The 15,423-nt window shown below is 40.5% G+C and overlaps 1 protein-coding gene and 1 long non-coding RNA gene across 9 annotated transcripts in view; one reads left to right on the top strand and one right to left on the bottom strand.

Moving 5' to 3' along the window:
• Positions 1-15,423, bottom strand: part of SYT1 (synaptotagmin 1) — a 637,087-nt gene that overhangs the window by 440,372 nt on the left and 181,292 nt on the right. The window lies entirely within an intron of this gene.
• On the top strand, positions 55-14,835 carry LOC128326367 (uncharacterized). The gene is made up of 3 exons (XR_008308003.1): positions 55-200; positions 2,797-3,131; positions 14,348-14,835. It is a non-coding gene; the product is annotated as an uncharacterized LOC128326367 (long non-coding RNA).

The following is a 15,423-nucleotide window of genomic DNA, read 5'->3' as shown; positions in this document are numbered from 1 at the left end:
GGCGCATGATCAGCTCTGCTGCTGCTGCCTTACACGTGCCGGTGCCGCCAAGCAAGGAAGGAAGAGGCCGCTGCCGTTCGTCGTTCGTGCCCTACCCGCCAATCTATCTCTAACAAGCAAGCAAGCTAGGAGACTCACTGTGTTACTTACTTAACACTTACACAACAACATGGAGCAGCAAGAGGCTCAGGAACCCTCAGGTTAGTTAGCTGACTGACACTGTGTTCTGTTTGCTTAGTCTGATTGTCCCAAGTTCCTCCCGCCCCCCCCCCCATGGTGGCCCAGCCGCTTCTCTGCCCACTGGCTTGGGCATGTCCCACTTCTACCCGCCTGACAACCGCCGCCCGCCTGCATCATATGGGGGTCTCCCCAATAAAACGTGCACCCAGGATCGCAGCCGTTGCAGCCCCAGTTCTCTGCATGGGGGGCTTGGAAAGGGAGCTGAATAGGATTTACTCCCAGGTAAAGCATGGCAATCGCCCCGATTCTACCAGCGGCACATATAACCGCAGCCCACCCGCAAGGGAAACCTCCAACCGCTTGTGTGCCTCAGCCTCCCTTCTGCCTTGGAAAGTGTGTGGGGGGCGGGGAGCAACTGCTGCCGCTGCCGCGAACATCGGGGAGCTGTGTCTTAGACAGTACTGAGAGGAAGCGTCCTCACACACTCTACACTTGCCCATTGCAAACACGCCTCTTTCTCTGTTGCCCTGCTCCTCCACACGTAAACCTCTCCCTCGAGCTCTGAGTCTGAAAATACAAATCATCCCGTTTAAAAATACAATTCTCATTTTGCACAGAGGTCATTCTCTCCCCCTGCCCCTTCCCATAAGGTCTTTCAGTATAGGTTTGACTATCTGGTGATTTATGTGTGTATTTGTGTCTGTGTACGTGATGTTCTGTAACCTTCTAGGCTGACGTAGAAAAACCACCAATGTGGGGTCCCCCCCCCGTTTCTCTCCCCCCCCCGTGCAACATTTTTGCATTTGGAGGTGGGGACGAGACCGAGACAAAAGCGCGAGCGGCTGGCTCATGGTGCTGCTGCGGCAGCGTTTGTGCAACTTAGGGTTTTTTGGGGTGGGTGGGGGGGAAAGTGGGGTGGGGGCCATCCATGCCGCAGCACCACAGCATGTTCCCCAATGTTGGCAGCAGCAGTTGCCCCCCCACTGCACGTACTTTCCAAGGCAGAAAGGGAGGCCAAGGCGCGCTGATGGAATGGAGTGATTGCCATGCTTTACCTGGGAGTAAATCCTATTCAGCTCCCATTCAGCGTGTTTGCAATGGGCAAGTGTAGAGTGTGAGGACGCTTCTTCTCAGTACTGTCTAAGACACAGCTCCCCGATGTTGGCGGTGGCAGCAGCAGTTGCTCCTCCCACCCCACGCACTTTCCAAGGCAGAAAGGGAGACAAGCAGTTGGAGGTTTCCCTTGCGGGTGGGCTGCCGTTATATGTGCTGCTGGTAGAATTGGGGCGATTGCCATGCTTTACCTGGGAGTAAATCCTATTCAGCTCCCTTTCTGAGCCCCCCATGCAAAGAATTGGGGCTGCAACGGCTGCGATCCTGGGTGCACGTTTTATTGGGGAGAACGCCCCATAGACTGCAGTGGGGCTTCTTCCTGATGAAGCAGGCATAGGATTGGGACTGCCTGCCCAGCCTGTAATCTTGAATGTGCACTTACTTGAGAGTAAGCCCTGCTGAAGTCACTGAAGCGTACTTCTGAACAAAGGCTTAGGGGCAGCGTGTAGGTTTAAGTTGGTCATCACCAAGCACCATTAAAATAAAGGAGGTGAGTTAGTCATGACTAAGTGAAGCCCCATTGATTTCAGCAGGACTTAGTCATGACTAAGTAAGCCTGGATCCTGCCTGTAGAGTTGAGTAGCGTGGCTGCAATCCTTTTAGGAGATATTTTATTGAAATACATACTTCTGTGATAGTGAGGGGTAAAGAAACATGCAATCCAAATTTTTAAAAAATACACCCATCTTATCTCTGTGGTTCATATGCAAAAGGAGAGTGGACAGAAGCAATTTTCTGTATATTCACGTTTGTGTTTAGACTTCATACTAAAGAGCACTGAGATGAAACTAAATAAAAAGCAGCCCAGAAGATGATTGGTTTGTTTTGAGGTTTTTCAGTTCATTCACATGTTGATTCTGTACATCTATGGCTACTTCCAAAGTAGGAAGTGTTCTGCAGTCTTCCCGACTAATGTCCATGTGTGAATTCACTAATGTAACTTAAAAACATGTATATCTGTATTGTTATTCCTATGGCTTATTGCCAAGGCAAAATTGAATAAAAATTGGAGACCCAAACACTGCCTAGGTATATCAGGCAGTATATAAATCCAATAAATCCCACCAAAAGTCAGTGAAAATAGAAATAATAAAGCTTTATATTAAGCTGAAAGCTTAAGAGAGAGGAAGGTGGTGACGGGGGGGGGGGGCATTTAAAATCTTGTCTCTGGGCCCAAGCCAACCTTGTTACGCCCCTGCACTCTACATACATTCCAAATACTTGTTTAAACAAGTGTTCCTAATTGTGCAGGCCAATAAGGTATTGTCAAACCAGCACAGTCTCTGTTTGCTCTGATACTGTGCAAGTGAGGAATTTATTTGCCAAGGGCATATTATTTATGTTATCACTTTGTAAAAGTTCATACATCCAAAAGGTGAAAGAGAAGGGAAGGCCTTGGACTACTGTTCCCATATCTCAAACATGTGTGCTCATTCTCTCCCTCAATCCCATTGTGGGGTGGATCTGTCACTATTTTATTTTATTTTATTTTATTTTTTGCAGAGCACTGCTGCAAAAGAGAGAGCCATACTTGGTGCTCCTTTACAACCTGCTGAAGGGTCCAACTACAATGTTTTCACCACTGCCAGGAAAAGGTGGGGGAAAGCAAAGAAGGCCCTTTGTAACCCTTTTGCTCATCCAGCAGTGGTGAGTTTACCTTTGGTACTGACAGGATGGCCCTAGGCAAAGCATCTCTCATTCTTTACATCATCTCTGACAGCAGCAATGCTGTCATAATTGAGACATCACTGACTCAGCAGGGGATGATATCCCAGCCCCACACATCTTGTTCAGTCAATAAAGTGGCAGCAGCAGCAGCAGCAGCTATTTCAGTTCTGGTAGGTATGCTTCAGGCAATGCAACTGTGTGTGTCCCACATCCATGCAGTGCTTTTTTACTTAAAGCACCATCTCATTACCATCCCCTTACCTAAAGCACCATCTCACTTTTGGTCATGCAGTATGTATGTGAAAAGAAGATGCAGATTGGTTTTTAATATATCCTACTGAAGTTGCTGTTTTGTACCTATGGGTTTTACTACCTTTCCAGCTCAGGGCCATAAGAGCAGACTCAAAGACATGCTTTCATTTATGCATACTTGTCTCCACAATCCTCTTCTATATGACTCTTGTCCTCGTTGTTCATCTGCTTCCTGTCATAGCCATTTATTTAGACGTTCGATTGAGTCCATTTGCTCAGATTGTGTTCTCACATCTTCCTCAATCTTGCTTTGATTGAATGCAAGTCTCCTACTCAGCAATATTTCTGTCTCAAATTCAGTCTGCTCCACAGCCCAGAATTGGAGTTACGTTTTTCTCCTGTACATTTTTCTCCTGCTATATGTGTTTGAATATTTCCTCCAGTTTACTAGTAGTTATTTTAATATTTAAAAACATGAGGTCATTCACATAACAGAAAACTGTGTCCTACCCAGGTTTGTGCTCCCAATTTTCGGTTGTGTGGAAGCAGGATAAGACAAAAACCTAGATAGAAGTGATTGTGTGGAAGCAAGTTGGAAGGAAAATCTGGGTAGCTTTTCCTCCTTCCTTGCTTCCCCACAGTCACTTCTCCCTCCTTCAGCCTCGTTGTTTTCACCCACATTGAAAATTGGGAGCAAACACAGCTCCCAAACCTGAGTAAGACAGTTTTTGGTTGTGTGAATGACCTCTATATGTTGAGCGTTTGAAACTCTAGAGTATTGAAGGTAATAAAAAAATATCCCTTGATGCATTTAGGTATTCCATCAAGCCCATCTTACAAATGTGCATTCTCTGGACCACTTTACTCTCACTGATGCAGCATTGTTCCAAAAACACATATTCAGAAACTTAATGGGAAATACCCTGAAATAATATCCTGGGACTAACCAAACCAAACCGGGGGAGTTTGAGGGGGGCAAAACTGAAGCGGTCTGGTTCGAGCACATCCCTACTGTAAACTAATATTTAAATGGATTCTTCTAGCTTTAGAAATTGTTACTTTAAAGTGACTTCTTTGCCAGGCTTTACATTGAAACAGAGTAGCTGCTCTAAACACTACTGAAATTATAACCAGGCCACAGCAGAAAATACAGCAGCTATTTAAATGTGAACAAATCTACAAAAGGCCAATTTGTATATAAGGACACATTTGAAGGTCTATGGCTATTATTCAACTATTTGTCAATCTACGCAAGGCCAATAGTGCTCTAGGTGACTAAGGTTACAGGCTGACATAAAGAGGAAGGGATCCTATCCTGATGGATCACTGCTATACATTTCTATTATGGAAATATGCTAGAAATTGGACATAATGTTGCACTTTGTTGGCTACATTGAATATAAGCTATTATTCAGCTACATCAAATATAAGCTATTTTTAACTAATCCCTTTTCTCATACAGCTGAAGAGTTCCTTTAACAGGCACATTCAGAACAATTGTCAAATAATTACACACTGTCTATGGTCCAAAAACGTTTCCAGTATTTGATGGAGTAACCAAGTTACTAGAGAGAGGAAGAACAGATGACTTAATTTATCTCAATTTCAGCTTTGTGTTTGATGAAGTGTCTCACAGAAAGCAAGTGACAAAAGGTCAAAAATGCTTCAGTTCATATGAGACTGGAGAAATTTAACCACAACTGGTTTATTTTGCATGACTGCCATGGGAATGACTGCCTAACACTGCAGGTGTCATTGAATTGGAACAGGTAATAAAGAGTTGTTGTTACCAATATTAAAATACTGGGGCTATTCACACACGCAGGCAAGACCAGGCTATAGAATCCCAGCCTGGTTTTGCCTGCACATAAGAACTGGTTTTGCCTGCACATAAGAGCCTGATCCACACGGCTCCCAGCAGTGGAACAGCGGCAAACCCTGTAGGGAGCCCCGGCTGTTAGCCAGGCTTAAGAGCACAAGCATGCTCTTATCCCTGGCTAACTGATTGTGTGTTGGTGTCACGCACCTACACACAAGTAGCACCTATACCCAAGTAGTCTATCGCCCTGTGTCAGCTGGCCCCCCATAATGAACCACATACTTGTGTGGTGCGTTATGGGAATTCCAGGGGCCTCCTGGCCCCCAAATCTCCTGGCTGCCAGTAGCAACCGGTGAACTCCTTGGGAAGCAATCCACTCAACCAGCCAGAAGCCAAGGATCGTCTGCGGGGGAGGAAAGCATTTTAAGGTTTCCTCGCCTGCAGTGTGGAGCCCTTTCTCCCTGATCATGAGAAAGGGCTTACTGTTTTTCAAAAGCAATGTTTCAAATAGTTAAATGTATCTGTTTAAGAAGAATGACAGTGGCTATGTTCTCACAATCACACAGACTCTGTGTTGTGATAATGCAGATTTCCTGGGCAATTCTAGACAGTGGTCTATTTTACCAGGATAGATAGCCAGGATCAGATCCTTATCTATCCTGGTTAAATGCAGTTGAACCATAGCACTTTTATGAGATTGTCCCAAAAATCTGCACTCTCACAACCAGCTACATGGGGCTCAGCAATCCCGGCTAACTCTTTAACCAGGATCAGCATGGTTGTGAGAATATAGCCAGCATAAGCAACAGACAATTCACAATTGTAACAAGACGTAACTTTGTAACTTTGGGGTAGGCAAGTGATCTGCTATTAAATCAACCAATGTGATTCTTTGCAGGTTAGGGGGTTGGTGCAACAGACATTAAAAGGGAAACCTACTATCTGGTGCATATGATATCAATAACACACATTCAAGTATGCATATCTGTCACATTATTGGATCATATCCAAAGCAGCTTTGGCCCATGGCATGGTTTATTAACTGAAGAACAAACTACAATGTTAAGATAGTAAAGGTAAGACAAATTGCTATTAACTTCTGAAGGACCATTTAATGTAGTTTTAAAACATATAATTAATGATTTTGGATTGTGTTCTCTAAAACCTGAAAGGAATTAGAGACAGAAATGTGCCTAATTCATTAATGACAGTTTTTATTTTTTGCAAAATGATTTCTACTAAATATATTCTCCAATATTTGACAAAGGAAAACAGACACACTGACAAAAGTTAATAGTATATACCAAAAGCTTAATTTCCATGGCGGGGGTGTGCATGGAATTGTTCACGGTTGTTCAGTTAGAATTCAGACCAAATTCTAACCGAACCGCCAGTCCATGAAGCGGTTTGTTAGACCTGTTCGTCGGCAGGTTCGAACTGTAGAAAGGGTTCACTGCCAGGCTGTTGGTTAAGTTCATGCTGTTGAACTGGGTCAAATTGGTTCAGCCCGGTTCGAGTACCTTGCTTGTCTTGCTTGTAAATCCAGTAAGGATTCCCCTTTACAAGCAAAGGGGATCCCTAACTATAAAGAGGTTTGGGGGACAGGTGGAGGTGCGAGCGAGAGAGCACCTTACCACCTGCAGCGACTCCTCTCAACTCTGGCCCTGTCGGCACTCCCCCCAGCCCACACACACCATGGGCTGGGTATGCATGGAAGCCAGAAGTGGGCTGCTCACTGGCCTGCAGTGTGGGGCGGAGCACCAGTAGGGCTGAAAGGGGCTGCCACAGTGGAGTAACCAACACCACCAAGGAGGCGCAGTGGTAAGGTGCCCTCTCGCCTGCCCCCTGCCTCTGAAACCCCTTTATAGTTTGGGATCCTCTTTGCTTGTAAAGGGGAATACTTACCTGGTTGAACTGGGCCCCCTTTTTGGAGGGCTGGTCCAGTTTGAGCTTGAACCAGTTGAACTGGGTTTGATTTGAACCAGCTCTGCACACCCTTATTCCATGGTGCTTGTAACATAAATCTATTTGAATTTTAAATAGTTTTTATAACAAAAACTATAAATAGTTTGTTTATAACACCAGAGAGCTCATTACATTAGCAATATCATTGATGCATGTGAGTCATCCAACATCTCACTCCTCAAGCTGGTTCAGATCTCTGGCAAATTCAGGATTAGTAATAAAATCTGAAACTGCTAAACCCTATTCAGACATTATGCTTTACATGCATTCAGATCTCTGTACACACATACATATTTTTGTTTGAATGACTGTACATGAGTTGAGTTCATGTTAAAAGTGACCCTAACCCTCTCAAATATATGTACAGACAGAAATGTACTGCTGTTCGAGCTGTCAATCTAAGTAGAATACTGTAGATGTATACAGATCTGTGTGTGTACAGAGATTGTACCTTGATCATGTGTGAATAGAATAGGGCTCTAGAGTGCCAGAAAACAGAACTCTACTGAGCATTTAGAAGATTTATGAAATTGAATGCTTAACCAGTTTTACCAAATAGCAAAGCAACTGGGTACCAATACACTAAGGCTAAATACGTAAGAACAGATTTTCTATGTAATGCTGATACTTCTTCTGATTGTTTATGTGTCTGATGAATAACCTGTAATTCAAGAGATTTCAAACTATGGTCAGTCCAATAAAAACAATACATTTGGCTATTTTGTGTCTTCTATTTTCAACCACTACTAAAAAAGGTATTTAGAGCCAATAGCATGCTACATATTGTAATGTATAATGCTTCAAAAGGCTGATTTGAACTTTAGAAAAAAAATTCTCATTGACTACTGGATGCTGGTAGCCATGACAGTGAAGCTTTACACGATGGTTCTTGGCTTGGAGAATAAACTAATGCTTATGAATGTATGACCAACAAATATAAATATTGGTAAGAAAGTGCCCCCACGCATGTGAAAAAAAATAATCCATCACCCACCCACAGGAATTTGTCTAAAAAAAATTCTTGGCTAAAACTGAGGTGTTTCTACAAAATTACAGGTGAGAATCTTTGGGTGAAAGTCTCAGTTTGGCTCTGGAGCCTAAGGTTTGGAGTCCAAATCATCTATAACAGCCATGTTTTAGGCAAAAATAGACTGTCCTACCTTTGCTCCTCTGCACACCATGAAATGTTCACAAAATGGAATAAGAGTTTATTTTGCTATGGATACCTTATAGCCAATCCCCAAACAACATTTTTTGCTGACTGTTGGAATCATTTCCATGGAGACAGGCTACATGAACATATTGTGCCAAAGTAGCTCCTACACATGAGCTGGAAAGATCCAAGAACACCTTTGACCAATCTGCTAGGAGGATGCACTCCGGCTAAACATTTTCCTGTTCATGCATCCAACAGAATTATTCTCCAAATGCCCAGTAAATGCAATAGTGCAAATTAGCTACTTGGGTTATGCTGATCTGCTGAGACAGAAGGCAAGATTGGAGGTCAACAAAATAGTCAAAGACTGGAAGAACTCAGGAACAAGAAATTTTATCAAGGCTACCATGCATAATTGGAGCAGGTGTGAGCTAAAAAGTTAAGAGGAGGATTGGCATGTATTTAGTGTTCAACAATAACATAATTTTGCTCACTCATAAGCAGGATGTTCCTTTTAAGTTGGAACTAGATAGACTAGTGGATCAGTGCTTATCTTCATCATATGTGATGTTCAGCATTAATGGAAGTCAAGAGGTCTACTCATTCAATCATGTTTGTTACAAATTCAGGCACATATGGAAAGTAAGCAAGTCTGCAGTAAATTTCAAGTCTGTCAGACTCAGTTGTTTTCAGCATTTTAAAAAGAAACCTACTGCTGAGAGACAACGGAGGAGAAATATTTCTTATCTTGGACTTCTTGTCTGTACTCAAAATTATGGGCTGTCAATTTATGTGTGACATATAATGAAAGCACACTGCAGGCCAAATAGTCTGTTTCTCACCAGGTTAAGAGAATCCAATTTCACATTGATTTGCCCCCTTCCACTTTGGTTTTCATTCTTTGTTCCCCATGATTCATTTTCTCTTATCTTGCAAAGGCACATGAGTACCACTGTAGTCATTTACCATTCTTACGTTAAATTATCCGTATACCCCAGCTATTTTCTAGAAGAATACAGATGTTTTTAAGAAAAGTAACTGTATTTTAGTGTAAATACTTCCCTCAAATTCTCCCCTCTCCCCAGTTATCAAGTTATTGAACTTCTCTTTGCAGATTAAATGCAATTTTTACATAACACTTCCGACTACATCATACTATTCTTTTGATTCACGTTAACTTCTCATTTCTATTTCATTACAATATTGTCCAATATGCCAGTCCTAAGTATTGTTACTTGGAAATACATTGCACTGAAATCAATGATATCTACATCAATGTGAATGTGTTCAGCATCAGGATGTGTGAGTTTGAGCTACTTTTCTTAACATCAGTCAAAGTTTTCTACCCTTCATCTACAAGCTCCTTAATGAAGTACCTTATCTATCTTTTCTCTGATTCTGTCATGGACACTCTCTCCACTCCAGATAGTAGCTTTAACCACTCCAATGTTTTAAGTAATTGCTCTAGGGCACCGCTTTGAATGTTGGAACAGTTGTATATAAAAATTTAAACAATATACAATAAAAAATATGCATTTCTTCCTGGTGAGTTCATATGACTTGAATTTTTTTTTACTGTTTGCTTACTTGCCTTTTAGCACAGAATAAAGGTTTTAATTAGGGATGTGCGGAACATTTCGCTACTAAAACATTTTGATTCGAAACAGGCCTCGAATGTTTTGACTCAAAACGTTTCGACTCAAACTAATGTTTCGAGTTCAAAATGGAAAACGCTTTAAATAAAGGGCCTGTTTGGGGCTCGGAGCGGAACACCCCATGTTTTGATTGAAATGTTTTTACATTCTGAGCACCATTTTGGAGGGCTGTTTTTCCCATGTTGATTGGTTTTCTGGTACTGGCTCCCAATTGGCTTGCTATCTGCTTGCTTCTTGGTTGGCTTATCATACATATCAATTGCTGTCCTGGGGAACTCTGCCCCCATTGGCTGCGGAGGGAGGGAGGCGGAACACAAAGAGGGAATTTCAAATTCAAAATGTATTCAAAAGGACATGGAGGCAGAGAGAGCGAGGGCCCTTATACTGTGCCTCTCTTGAAGGAGAGGATACACCAGGACAGGAGGAAGTAAGTTTTATTTTGTGGTTTTCTTTTCTCAGCACTGAATATAATATGATGTGCTATTGCTGCTATCTGGTTTTGCTGGATCAGAGATTGACAAAAGCAGAACTTGGGTAACTGCCTTCCTTGAGTTATGGTTTGTTTTGTTTCTGAGATAGTACTATGGCAAAAAATAGACAGTGGCAGCTAGCATGCTCTCTCTCTCTCTCTCTCTCTCTCTCTCTCTCTCTCTCTAATATTTCTTGGTGATTGCTGTAATGAGCTTCATGTCTGGCCTTGAGACTAACTTGTGCGTCTGCTCTGCAATCTGCATTGCAAAGTGTAATGTGGCTGAAGTTGCTCTAATTGAGCTTATGGCTATGCTTGCTCCTAAGTAAGGGTGCGGTATGGCAGCTATTACAATAGGAAATAAGGATTCATGATAGTATGTGAGAGAGCAACTAATGCCAGTGATGTTACTGCAACACAGGAACTGTGGCTGGCAGGGGATTCTGGGTCAGTGATTCTATTTTGTCCATTTTTGGACTATGTATGAAATGTGTGTTCTGGTTTAAAGGGTCAGATTCCTTTCTACTCTCTGCTTCTGCAGTGTTTTTTAAAGCAGGGCTGCAAAATGCATTGCAAATTGCAATGCAAAACTTGTGTGTGCTCTCTTGTGAGTGCAGTTTGTTCTGGCCACAGGATCCTATGGAGGTTTGGGGGAAAGGTTAAAAACTGCCCACTTTCCCATTTCTTTTGTAAGTTGGTTGGTAGGTAGCACCCATCATCCCCTACCCACTTTAGAGTCCCTAGGAGCTATCCATGGGGGTAGCAAGAGGTATGTGCATGCCTTTTCTCCTGATATTGCTCCTCTGCAACTGGTATGGAGAGGCATCGTGCCTCTGAGGCTGAAGATGGCCCACAGCCACCAGACTAGTAGCCATTGATAGACCTGTCCACCATGAATCTATCTAAGCCCCTTTTAAAGCCATCCAAGCTGGTGACCATCACCACATCCCATGGCAAAGAGTCACTAAGCAGGGCTGTCCTTTATCTCTTTTGTTGTTTAACTTGGCTATGGAGGCATTGGCTATGGAAGTATTGGCTATTGCACTGCATACTAATAATCAAATTTATGGGATAAAAGTAGGGGATAAGAATTATTTGTTACATCTGTTTGTGGATGATATGATTTTGACTCTTTCAAATTCTGGACGTGCAGCTAAATATATTAAGGAGGAGTTACAAGATTTTGCAGAGGTATCAGGATTAACAGTTAACTTTCTAAAATCTCAATTAATGTTTTTTCATACTCCCCCTATAATTCAGAAAGTGGTATCTAATCTTTTGGGAATACCAGTTGTCTATCATTCTTTCAGATATTTAGGTATTAATGTTACAAAAAATTTCAATAAGTTGTTTAATAATATTTTTATCCCAGTCTGGAAAAAATTAAGTAAATGGATGAAACGTTGGGAGGAAAACATATTAATATATTAGGATGGATTGCGGCTGTAAAAATGATGTTTTTTCAAGATTTAATTTTTTATTTCAATCCCTCCCAGTGGAAATTCCTGATAGAATTTTATCATTATGGCAGAGGAAAATTTGAAAATTTTTATTTTAGTTCTAAGAAATTGAGGATTAATGGGAAGATTTTTATAGGCCACAGAAGCAGGGAAGATGGGGAATTCCTAATTTAGGATTATATTATCAAGATGCACACCTTGGACATATGATTTCATTTGTATTAGAAGATTCAACTAAACAGTGGGTCTAAATAGAGAACATACAAGAGACAGATGGCTTTTTAAGACAAGTTCTTTTTTATTCAACAAACTTTTCAAAAATAGCAAAAATTAACCATTTATTTACTAAAGCTATGTTCCAGATATGGAAGAAAAGATCAGGAGCTGATAGGGACTATCTCCCCATTAACAACTTTAAAAATCTATTTTGACCGTGGTAATAAATATGTTTTGGTTCAGTTGGACTTATTGAGGAAATATGGGTTATATAGACTCAAAAATTTTTTAATGGGGAGGGGTTATGTAATAGGGAACAGATTGAGTATCAGATTGGTTATGAATTAGAATGGTTATTTTGGCTTCAAATTAAATCTATCTTGTGTAATAAAGAGATAGTAAATTCAGTAACCTGATCACTTGCATATTTTGAAAAAATAATTCTGTCTTATCAGGATCAGCCAAAACAGACAGTTTCCAAAATCTATATACTATTGTTACAAATGGAAATAGGGGACCCCCACAAGAGTTTTAAAGGATATTTGGGAAATGGATTTGGGAAGTTCCATAGAAGAGAGTAAATGGCAATCATTATGGAAATTTGGGGGATTCTTGTCAGCTGCTCTACAAGAGTTACAATGGAAGATCCTACATTGGTGACATTTAACTCCAGTAAAATTAGCATGTATTTATCATAATTACTCTGCTCAGTGTTGGATGGGTTGTAAACCAAAAGGGAACATTTTATCACATGTGGTGGTCTTGTGAAAAGGTGGTATGTTTTTGGCAAAAAATATTTGGAGAAATAAGAATTATAATGAGACAAAATTTGGAGTGTTCTCCGGAATTAGGGTTATTACATATACTTGTAGGAAATAATGCCAAGTTAAAAAATAAGGAACTTGTAATCTTTTTAATTTTGGCAGCAAAAAATAATAATGTCCAACAATAGAAATATTTGGATCTGGTAACAACTGAGTTGTTGTTATAATAAGGTGTGTTATAATAAGGTGTTGTTATAATAAGGTTGTTATAATAAGGTGTGGTCAACTGCGATGTTAGAAAAGATCACTGATAAGATTAGATTAATGAATGCTGTCAGAGTAGAATCACAGTTCTACTGTATTTGGGCAGATCATATTTATCATATTAATAGTACTAGATTTGATTCCGGATTCTCTTGTGATATATGGAAAATATGATGAATGCATTGTGTTACTATGTGAATACTGTTCCGATTTAAAAAATAAAATAAAATTATGCACCAGAAGTGTTTCCTTGGTCTCTTAGCAAAGACCATAATTTTGGTTTTGTTATAGCTAATTACATTATTAAATAATTAAAGGATAACTGTAGTCACAACTATGGCTGCTATCCATTGACTAGCAATGAGAATGAGACTTTAAAAATTGCCAGTTAACTACTAAAACAATAAAATGGTCAAACCAGCGTTCCTTTTAATTTTTTTCATCTGTGTGCAGAATGAGTTTTGTTCTGGGTTGCAGTAACAAGGCAGTGTGTGTGCGCATGCATTCAGAAGAGGGCGTTCCTGATTCAGCCCGAGTGGGATATAAAATAAACTGAGTAGATATTTAAAAAACTTGTGTGCACACACACACCTTAGAGGGAACACCAGTCAAGACAAATTAAAGCTAGCCTGGGAGGAACATGTAATTACAAACACACACTATTTTATTTCTATATACGTGTGATAACTGACATACCAAATTTTTCACTACAGTTATAAATCTAGCATAACAAATTGTGCATCTATTTGGGAAAATATAACTTATTTCTCACCAGGAAATTACCTGTTGACTAATGGAAACACATAGATCTCTGCCCACCACCTGCTTAGTGTGATTGCTTATTTAACACATTGGAAGAGAGCAACACTTTCCCTCGAAATCACCTCTTGCTGAAGTTAATGAACACTTTGTGTTGTAATGATAACTCAACTCAGATTTATATACCCTACTGAGTTTAACAACAGCTGGCAAAAATTAGTTGTTTGTTTGTTTGTTTTTAAAGGACATTCCTTCCTAGTGTTAAAAATATCTATAAGTATTCCCAGTGAAAGAAATGGCATACTTCCAGAACAATCCTTGATAGCATATTGTGTAATATTCCTTTGGGGAAGTGAAATTAATTGTTTTTCAATATTTTAGCATTTGAAATAGTCATTAATCTATCCTTTTAAAGACAACAAACACCTGCTTAGTCAGATCCAAATAGGCATTCTGTTTTCAAGAGTGATCAGCCTGTTGTCTCCAAGAAGCTCAAACAGAACAATGTCACGACAGACATTCTGTGTTGTTTGAATCCAATACTTATACTCCAAAAGTTCTACTATAGCCATCATGAGTAAGACCCTGGCTTGTTCTTTTAATCCAGGTATTCCCAACCTTGGATCCGCATATGTTCTTGGACTACAACTTCCATCATCCCCAACAACAATGGGAAAGGCCAACATCAGGACACCCAAGGTTGAGAACCCTAATCTATTTAAAAAGCCACCCAAGTGAATAGTCCATCAATCCATCTTGGGACAAATAATTCATCCTTCCTTTTGTGTCTGCTGAATCTACTGCCAATACATTTTCATTTTAATGGACAATCCAATATATTGACAGATAATATTTTTCTCTATTCTTTCTGATGTTGTTTTATACAGTTCTGCTTCAGAGATAATTTAAACATTAAGAAAATTTAAAAAATCCAGGCCTTCTGGGATTGCACCACTTGCAACTGCAGGGGGGACAATGTACTTTCAAATAAATAAATAAAATAAATAAAATCTGCGTAGAAACCTCTTGCACTCAGAAAATTAGCAGCAATCCTGAATTCTGAAGTGATGCAGTGCATGTGGCACCCCATGATTATTTTACTCTAATCTGATTGTTTAATATTTTAAATATGAAAAACAGCTGGGGGGGTTGTTCCAAAAACACAGCCCAAGGCTTGCCTGTTACATCCAATTTTGAGGTGGAGAACTGGTGGGTGTTTGCTCTCAATGAACTAAAAGTGAACTTGAGAGGAGCCATTTTCTGTAGGCTTTGTGTGAGCCCTCATTTGTGCTGAGGACACCTGCTGTTTTGCCCTTGTGCTTGGCCTTCACCTGTGCCCTCCCAGTCAAAACAATTAGATCATTGGCCCTTGACTTTCTGTTTTGAACTGGGAGGAGGGAAAGTGAGAGTGAAACTCTTTAACTGGGGTCTGAAACAGTGTATCGGGGCGGACGGAAGGGAAAGATCTTTATAAGATGCTAATGTAGCTTGGAAACACCTAGGATGAAGAAGTCAGCTGTGAAAGCATCTTTGTTAGAAAGCTCCTCCTCTGAGAGGTTTGACTTTGTAATTTTTAGTTTCCTTTCCTTGCATCCTTAACATCTGTTGATTTTTGTCTTTTTCATTCTGCTATTGCTATTGCTGTGAAACTGAAAACCTCTAATGAAGTTGTGTGCCTTGACA

The sequence above is a fragment of the Hemicordylus capensis genome, chromosome 5 (genome assembly GCF_027244095.1).
Source record: "Hemicordylus capensis ecotype Gifberg chromosome 5, rHemCap1.1.pri, whole genome shotgun sequence".
In the NCBI taxonomy this organism is placed as follows: domain Eukaryota; kingdom Metazoa; phylum Chordata; class Lepidosauria; order Squamata; family Cordylidae; genus Hemicordylus; species Hemicordylus capensis.
Note: the sequence above shows the minus strand (reverse complement) of the source record. Positions and strands in the feature narration are given on the sequence as shown.